Source organism: Bombyx mori, chromosome 17, assembly GCF_030269925.1.
Source record: "Bombyx mori chromosome 17, ASM3026992v2".
Taxonomy (NCBI): Eukaryota; Metazoa; Arthropoda; class Insecta; order Lepidoptera; family Bombycidae; genus Bombyx; species Bombyx mori.
The window spans coordinates 5,860,955-5,870,369 of NC_085123.1; positions in this window are offsets into that span (position 1 = coordinate 5,860,955).

A 9,415-nucleotide genomic window follows, 5' to 3' on the forward strand; every position below is an offset into this window, starting at 1 on the left:
GTATTAATCATTCGATAAACAATAGTAAAAAGAAACTATTTTGATTAGATAGATTACTTATTTATTCTATTTAAATTTTGTAATAAATTTTTTAGCATCTAAATATAATCAAATCAGATAAAAGTATCGTCTTCAAACGAAATTGTTCCAGCCATTCAAGTGAGATCTTAAATTTTACTCATTATTTTATAGGAACGGTACTTACAGTAGGTACTTTTTTACGTTCGTTATCTTTACTAAATCTGAGGGATTTTTACGAATGGATTATAGCTGCTTTTTTATGAGTGTTCAAATTGATATCATTATAGCGCATTCTCTTCGGGTTTTGCGAGTCGTAGGTAATAATATAATTAAACCTACTATTACAGTTTATAGATTTATTTATTGCTTAGATGGATGGACGAGCTCACAGCCCACCTGGTGTTAAGTGGTTACTGGAGCCCATAGACGTCTACAACGTAAATGCGCCACCCACCTTGAGATATAAGTTCTAAAGATCTCAGTATAGTTACAACGGCTGCCCTACCCTTCAGACCGAAACGCATTACTGCTTCACGGCAGAAATAGGTAGGGCGGTGGTACCTACCCGCGCGGACTCACAAGAGGTCCTACCACCAGTAAGAAATCGTCCATAATGGACGGTAGTGAGCATAATATTGAAATGCCGACGCATCAGTCGCCCGTGACCACGAAAACTCAAAAGTATTCGAAGCGTCCAAAATACTACATATGTTTTTAGCTAAGCGGGATTACGCTTGCCTCTCGTGCGACAGGTCCCAATAGTGTGTTCTCTAGTGATCACGGTAGTTAATTTTAGGGTGCGTTCCACTAAGCGCCCACAACGGTCAAAATACTCCTTTAGTCGTTCCACATAACGACCGCGGTCGTTGTGGTCGCGGCGAAAACGTCACTTATGACGTCATGACTTATGCTCACGCGAAGCCCACGACGACCCATCTAAAAAGGTGGGTCGAAGTTATCGTTGAGAAAATTAGCGGCGTTTTCAAAATTCAAAGCATCAAAAATGGCGACCGTTAAGCTTACGTTATTTTATGCGGAAAGAGATACTATCTGACATAAAAGACATTTTAATTACATTTGAACGTAAATTAATTAAATACACCACTAATATTAAATATAAAAGATTAAATTATAAATGTTTTCAACAATAATTAAATAAGTTTATTTTCAAGGCTTACAGATTATAACCTAACTCGCCGTTTGTATTATTTACCTCCACGCTAAAAACGCTCTATAAATCCATTCCACTTGAGTTTACGACAGTAACGCTCACAAGCAAGTGGAACTGGAAAAATTGCGGTCGTGAGCGTGATCGTTGTGAACGCTTAGTGGAACGCACCCTTATAAGGTTGTTAATGACTTGTATGACAGTTGCGTTTAAATTGCTTGCTCATCTCTAATAACAAAGACCATTCCTATAACCCCACCTGGCTGAGCCCTTGCTCGCCTACCTGTCCTGGTAAAACTGTAAAGGCACCACCAGTAATCTCTCAAACATAAAAAAAAAACATTCCTCTGACCTATTAAAAACATATTATATGTATCATGTATTAATATTATTTAAACGATTGATTGTGTTAATTGATTGAACTTGTATATTTGTAAACTTATCTTGAAGATGTCGTTAGTGAGATTCAGGCATATGTTAAATATCTTGTGTTCTATGATGGCTACCCGCAACATCGGTAGGCAGCGGCTTGGCTCTGCCCCTGGCATTGCTGAAGTCCATGGGCGACGGTAACCACTCACCATCAGGTGGGCCGTATGCTCGTCTGCCTACAAGGGCAATAAAAAAAAAAAACATCAAGTTTAAAAAAAAACGACCGTGAGTTCATCTGAACGTTTGTATCAGGAGAAAACAAAAATCGCCATTATTTTATCTTATACCTTTAAACGAGCAATTCTTGTATATTAATATATAATTATATAATCTGAATCTCGGAAACGGATCCAACGATTTTCATAAAATTTAGTATACAGTACAGTGTACAGCGCGCTGCATGACGCCGTGGACAGGGGAAAGTGGAAAAAGATCCTAAGATTGAAGCTCATGGGTGATGGTGGTCACGACCCTCAGACATGAGGAACACGACTCGAGGAGGAGGAGTATACAGGGGATTTCGGGGGCGATAAATCGATCTAGCTACGATTTATTTTCAGAAAATGTTGTTTTATTCGTGTTCTCAATAATCAACTCTTCCCGACATCTATTGGTGAATAATAATACTATTTTTTTTGTTAATTGAGGGCAACTAACCGCTTTAAAGACACAACAAGATGGCGTTATCAAAAAAAAACCGGTCATCGTCTAGTAATATTTCTAACTATGAACATACCCTTTGGAAAATACAGTCAAAACTGATGAAATTACACGTGTCGCCTCGTTAATACCTCCCCCGTTTCAGAGCTTCATTAACATTATCTAATTGTTCGGACTTGGACCGGCTTTTGTTCATGTTCATTAGTCTCGCATTTGTTTTATTGTTTTTCAAATAATCAGGGGCTTATATACTCTCAAATAGATAGGGATTTATTAGGCGTGAGATTAAAACTTCAGCACGTAATTGTAGATCAAACGGGGTAACCGGTCGTTGGACTCTCTGGGCAAGTGAACTCTGATTTGTGAAACACGATCAGCGAATTTTCGAGTTGAATAAAATCTGTAAAACGAAAACGTAGTACCTAATTATTTTGAAAATTTCTCACCTGCGAAATTATTGTGAGAGCGGTCGATAAAAACTTAATATTTAAACTCTATATTGTTTCGAGAAAAAGTATGATTAAATGAAAATATAATTTAGCAATTCTGTAAGTTTAATGTGACTTGATCGTTATTAATGAGATATTTAGCACGAAGTGAAAGCATGAGAATCTATTTCGATTAATCCGCACGGCTTACGAGAAACTATGGTAATCGACCGTTTTCGGGTCAATTATTTCAAGTATTTGATGAATAGAACAATGAGATGTCGACCATCGAGCTATGCGCAAGCAAATTGCTTTTTATTAACATTTTAAAGGGCGGTATTTGAAAGCTTCTCCCAATTATACTATCTAGGGAAAAAACTGGTCTTTGAAATTTAGAATTCATTCGCAAAGTAAAATTTAGGGTTGTTTAATTTGGTTCTTTGCGGGATTACCTTAGTGAAACTTTCCACTGTGAATTTTTCCATAGAATTCGGAAGGAAAAACTAACTACGTTAATTTGATGTTCAGCGGTTATTGTAACCTCAAACCACACGACTTAATACCACTCTGCCAATTTCTGCCGCGAAACTGTAGTGCATGAACACCTATCTAGTAGGTGTTTTAAATTTTGGTACCTGAATAAGCGAATGGAACCCTGGAACAGTCTATTTGTTTGATGCGTGTACACCGGAGATCTTATTCTTTAGGCCACGAGGGCTTCTTTTGTGGGGTGAAAAATTATGATATATATTTTAATAAGCGAAACAGATATAATTTTAAATTATACTTAATGTTAATTTTTGATTTAGCCACCCTTCTACGTTGTGAGACTTCTTGAATATATTATAACATAAAGGATAATGAAGTCGGTATTCTAAAGCACCTATTGTAAACTCAATTAAACTGGAAGCCAGCTACTATAAAATACATGAACTTTTTATAATTCAATGAGAATTTCGTGTATGATGGTCTGCTTATTCAAAACAGTAACAAAAACGTATTTTTATTTTAAATAATTGCGGGTTGTCAGGTTTCAATTTTAATATCGGTACTGAAAACTTTTTTATTCTTTTTTTTATAATAATAAATAAATATTTACTAACAATCACGCCACGTTAACTGGTCCCGTGATAAGTTCGTAAAGAACTTGTGTTACAGGTACCAGATAACGGATATAAATGTAAGATTTTTATTATACACATACATATATTTAATATACATCCATAACCCTGGAAGAGACATTTATATTTATCATACAAATATCTTCCCTTGGCGGGATTCGAACCCGCGACCCCCTTGTGTAGTCACCATGTCACTTACCACTACACCAGACGGCCGCAAAACTTGATAATGCTAAAATTGTTTCTAACGCCCTGATGTTCAATCTATCCTATTTAGACTAGAACTCTGTCCGTGATCTGAATTTGTTTATCAAATTCGGTTTTCGATGGTAAAGTAACAAAGCCACTTAACTAACAAGGACGACGGTCAATGAAAACGTTTAAGACATTCACGAACTTCCGCAAACTTAGTTGGATCTTTCGGAATATATCTGGAAGTTAACAAGTTAAACCTCGAAGAATGAAAAAATAATAATTGTGAAATGTGTAAAAAATATTTCACAATACAGTACTTAACACATTCACTGCCATGTAGGTCACCGGTGACCAACGCGGCGCACTGAAGTAATTATGTCGATTTCTGTTACTAAGCGCCTGGATTGCCTAACCTCACCTTCTTTTGTTTGTTAATGTATGTTTTAGTCTTTTAGGTCTGTTAGAAATAGATTCATTGTCAGTATCGTTCGGATTCGTCTTCCCCAGAGTCTACTAGATATTCGGACGCCTTAGTAAGAAGAACAAAGAGATAAATCGACATAGTTACTTCAGTGCGCCGCGTAGGGCACCGGTGAACTACGTGGCAGTCAACGTGTTAAGTAAAAATTTAAGTTTTAAGAAAATTAAAAAAAATGTCATTTCCGCTAATTTCTTTTTGTTTAACTTGCTAACTATGTTTGTTTCTATGAAGTTTTGTAAGCTAAATTAGACCAAATTTCTCATATAAGTAAACTCAATTAAGGGGCACATAGCTTCGAACACTTAAGCGAAGGTTTTTTTTTTATTGCTTAGATGGTTGGACGAGCTCACAGCCCACCTGGTGTTAAATGGTTACTGGAGCCCATAGACATCCACAACGTAAATGCGCCACGACTTTGCGCCGAGTTCTAAGGGTCTCAAGTATAGGTGTCGTGGTGAGGACTGAGTTCCATCAGGCTGTATCAAATATGACGGTACGGTTCGATCAGGGTATCGGAGCGAGCTCATTGTATTATTACCTCTTACTTTTCTAAACGAAGCTTGGAGTGGATCGGCGGATTCGGTCTCATTCTTTTTGAACTAGTCCGTAATAAATTAACGTAAATTAGGTGAATTACAGACTTCGAAAGATGTTGAGCGGTCACTATAAAATAAATTCATGGCCAAGACACATTTTTAAAGATTTTTTTTTTGTGTTGCTTAGATGCGTGGACGAGCTCACATCCCACCTGGTGTTAAGTAGTTACTGGAGCCCATAGACATCTACAACGTAAATGCGCCACCCACCTTGAGATGTAAGTTCTAAGGTCTCAGTATAGTTACGACGGCTGCCCCACCCTTCAAACCGAAACGCATAACTGCTTCGCGGCAGAAATAGGCAGGGTGGTGGTACCTACCCGTGCGGACTCACAAGAGGTCCTACCACCAGTAAAGCTCCATCAACAAGTTCTTATTATAAATGCTAGTTAAAATCAAAACAAAAATGTAACTTCATAAAACGTCAAATAAATTCTTCGCGCGAGATATAACTATGTATGTAAATGAACTAGAATAAAATGTATAAACTTGTGATAAGCAATATACACACACAAATAATATCTATTTTTAACAAGAAAGAAAACTGAGCTTGACAAAATAAAATCAGATATCATCTATGTATTCGAGGTCAATGAAATAAGCTTTATTAAGGTTATTATTAATTCTTTTTAATTAAAAAACTACTGGTCGGATCTCGTTAAAATTTGCATGGGACCACACGAGAATCACCTTTCAAAATAAAAATTCATCAAAATTGGTTCACCTAGAAAAAAGCTTACTAAGCACACATAAAAAAGTCGAGTTAAGAACCTTTTTATTTTTAAAAGTCAGTTTAAAACAAATGTGTGTTTTTTATTAATTTTTCAAGTCATCTGGCTCCAAATTATGAATCCCTGTGTCATGGGTACCAGAGACTGACATACAGGCTTATATATCTTATTTTAGGCAGCAGCTTGTCTCTGCCCCTGGCATTGCTGAAGTCCATGGGCGACGGTAACTACTCACCATCAGGTGGGCCGTATGCTCGTCTGCCTACAAGGGCAATAAAAAAACAACGTTTTAAATATGTACATATGTAATGAGTACTTCAGAATGAATAAGCAATAAAATACTTAATTGCGTTTTCTGTTATACTCGTATGATAAGAAAACAACATTTAAATCCTTTAAATCTCTTTTAAAATTAATATTAAAAACTTAATAGTAAACAGTATTATTAATAAACTACACAAAATTGAACTCTCTTTTTACTGAATGACAGACTTCACTGAATGACAGACTTCACTGAATGACACTGAAGAAAAAAAATCTTTTTTAAAAACTGAAGAGTTCTAAATAATAAAGCTAAAAAGGTTTTTCTTTACACATCTACCTATATATATTAATACGTGAAGCAAAAACTTTGTACCCCTTTTTACGAAAATTGCGCGGTCGGAGGAGTATGAAATTTCCAACATTTATAGAGAATATATAGAAGGAGTGCAGAATGCTAATATTTTTTTTTAATTATGCATACTTAATATATTAAATCAGTAAAAAGAAGATTACACAGACAACCAAGTATTTGACACATACACACACATACAACCAAGTATTTGACACACACACACACACACACACATTATAATATTAATATTAATTATAGTCGAATTTCGTCTACTGCGGGACCACTAGTATATACCTAGTCAGATCATAAATTCTGTCACATGTTTAATGTAAAATAATTGAAACAAGTTTATTCATTATGTAACCATTCATATACCAAAATGAACTTAACAAAACATAGATTCTTATGACACTAAAGTTTATTCAAAATGACCTCCGTGATTTTGAATACAAGCCTTCAATCTGCGCGGCCAGTCGTCTATCGCAGCACGAACGAGGTCCATGTCAATATCGGCGGCTGCCTTAATCAAGGATGTCTTGAGTGACTCCAAATTGGGATGAGGCTTTGAGCACGCCTTTTCCTCCAAGTGTTGCCATATCTTGTAATCTAACGGATTCAAATCTGGACTGGAGGAGGGCCAGTCTTCGTGCCGGATGAAGTCGATTTCACGCGCCGCCAGCCAGTCTTGTGTGCTCTTCGCTCTATGAGCTGGCGCCGAATCTTGTTGGAATACCCAGTGCCTGTTATTGAACATGGTATGAGAAACAGGTTCCATAAGGTTCGTCAGGACAGTATTTTGATACACAACTGCATTTGTTTTCACACCTTTCTTACAAAAATGTACCTCTGTTAAGCCCCAATAAGAAACTCCCAACCATACCATGAGCGAGGATGGAAAATGACCTCGTTGGACACGCGGAATACGGTTGCTCGCTTCTTCACTACTGTGTGCGTACACCTTATCATTTTGTTTGTTGTAGCTCTCTTCTACGGTAAAAATTTTTTCATCCGAAAAAAGAATTTCCCAATATTTTTTTCACGCGCACCGCTTCAACAAAGCGCGGCATCTCTTCATTCTCAGGTCCATTAGACGACCATTCAAACGATGTCCTGTTTTTCTTCGATATGCCCGAAGCCCTAAGTCTTCATTTAACACCCTACCCCATCTGAAGGGCCAACAGTTTCTGCTTACGTTTGGGATTTCTTTGAATTCGCGCCTTCACAGCTTTTATCACTGCTGGAGTCCTAACAGACCGAGAGCGACCACTTCTTGACTTGTCATCTACACTAGAGTCTTCATTGTATCGTTTGATGGTACGATAAACGAATCTTTTGGTTATATTCAAATTTTTCAGTATGTTAAAAAATTGAATTGGCGCGTAACCGCAACGATGCAACGCAATAACTGCAACACGGTCTTCTTTAAGCGTCCACTCCATATTTAAAAATGAATAAAATTATAAAAGTATACATTTTTATTTTCATGAACAATTCGAAATTCGAATTCAATAAACTTTTTTGTGGCCAGCATTCTAAAAGAAAAGTTTTTACTGTGTGACAATACTTATGACCTGACTAGGTAGTTATTAAACACCTAGATAAAGAGCAAACAAACTTGTCCATCGCACAATGTTTGGCGAATGCGGGAATCGAACCCACGACCCTCGGCGCTAACGACTGCACCACCGAGCCAGTGAGTATGTAATAATAGGGAAAAAGTCTTTCGCTTTATAGTATGTATGAACTTGTAATAAAATCGCTTTGGCTATACTATTTCTACCTGGCTCGTTTTGGTATCATTAAAAGGTTAAATTTTAAAGAAGATAATTCAAAATTTAAATTAGGAAAATGTGTGATTTTTATTTATTTTTCGTACTGTCAAGATTAGTGAATCGAATGAAGAAATTCGATACATTTTCAAATTTTTCACTACAAAAAAGGTAAAAATGCAACGCAAGCCGCGAAAAAAATGCTTATGGATCTAGTGAACCATGTACTCATTTGTGAGTCTTTACTACGACGTAATGAAACCGAACCATTTTTGAAGACGCTGATAACTGGTGATGAAAATGGATCACATACGACAAGAACGTGCGAAAAAGGTCGTGGTCAAAGGCCGGTCAGGCTTCACAGATTTTTTTTTTCTTTTTTTTTATTGCTTAGATGGGTGGACGAGCTCACAGCCCACCTGGTCTTAAGTGGTTACTGGAGCCCATAGACGTCTACGACGTAAATGCGCAACCCACCTTGAGATATAAGTTCTAAGGTCTCAGTATAGTTACGACGGCTGCCCTACCCTTCAAACCGAAACGAACTCAAACAACTCACAAAACGTCCTACCACCAGTAAACTGTGGTAGGACGACCTGTGTTAACCAGACTGCGGCAAAACCCAGGTTAACTCGCAACAAGGTAATGCTGTGTGTGTGGTGGAATTGGAAGGGCATTATTCATTATGAGCTGCTACCCATAGGCAGGACCATCGATTCTGAACTCTACTGCGAACAACTGATGAGATTAAAGCAAGAAGTTGAAAACCGTCTTCACCGACGGGTTGTCGCTTGGAACGAAGGTCTCGACGAGTAAATTAACCCATAGACAGAGTCCATTAAGTTTCTCGCCTGATCTTCTCAGCTACTGGTGGTTGATTCTGCGAAGCACTGTTCTTGCCAGGACCAGTGTTAGCAACACTCCGGTTTGAGCCCCGTGAGCTCACCTACACGTTAAGAAGCTGAAATGGCCTCTCAAGGCTATCAGCATAGGTAGGAAAAAAGAAAAAGCTACCACCAACAAATAATAGAAAGTATGTCAATTTGTTGTCTATATACATGGATTGAAGAGGTTGTAATATCCGAGTGGTTATCTTGAGATTGCCGCACCTTCATGCGGCACATTTCTCATCTCAGTCAGACTTCGATGCGGAGACGCGTTCTCGAACAAGTTCTGAATAATACATAACACGTTTGC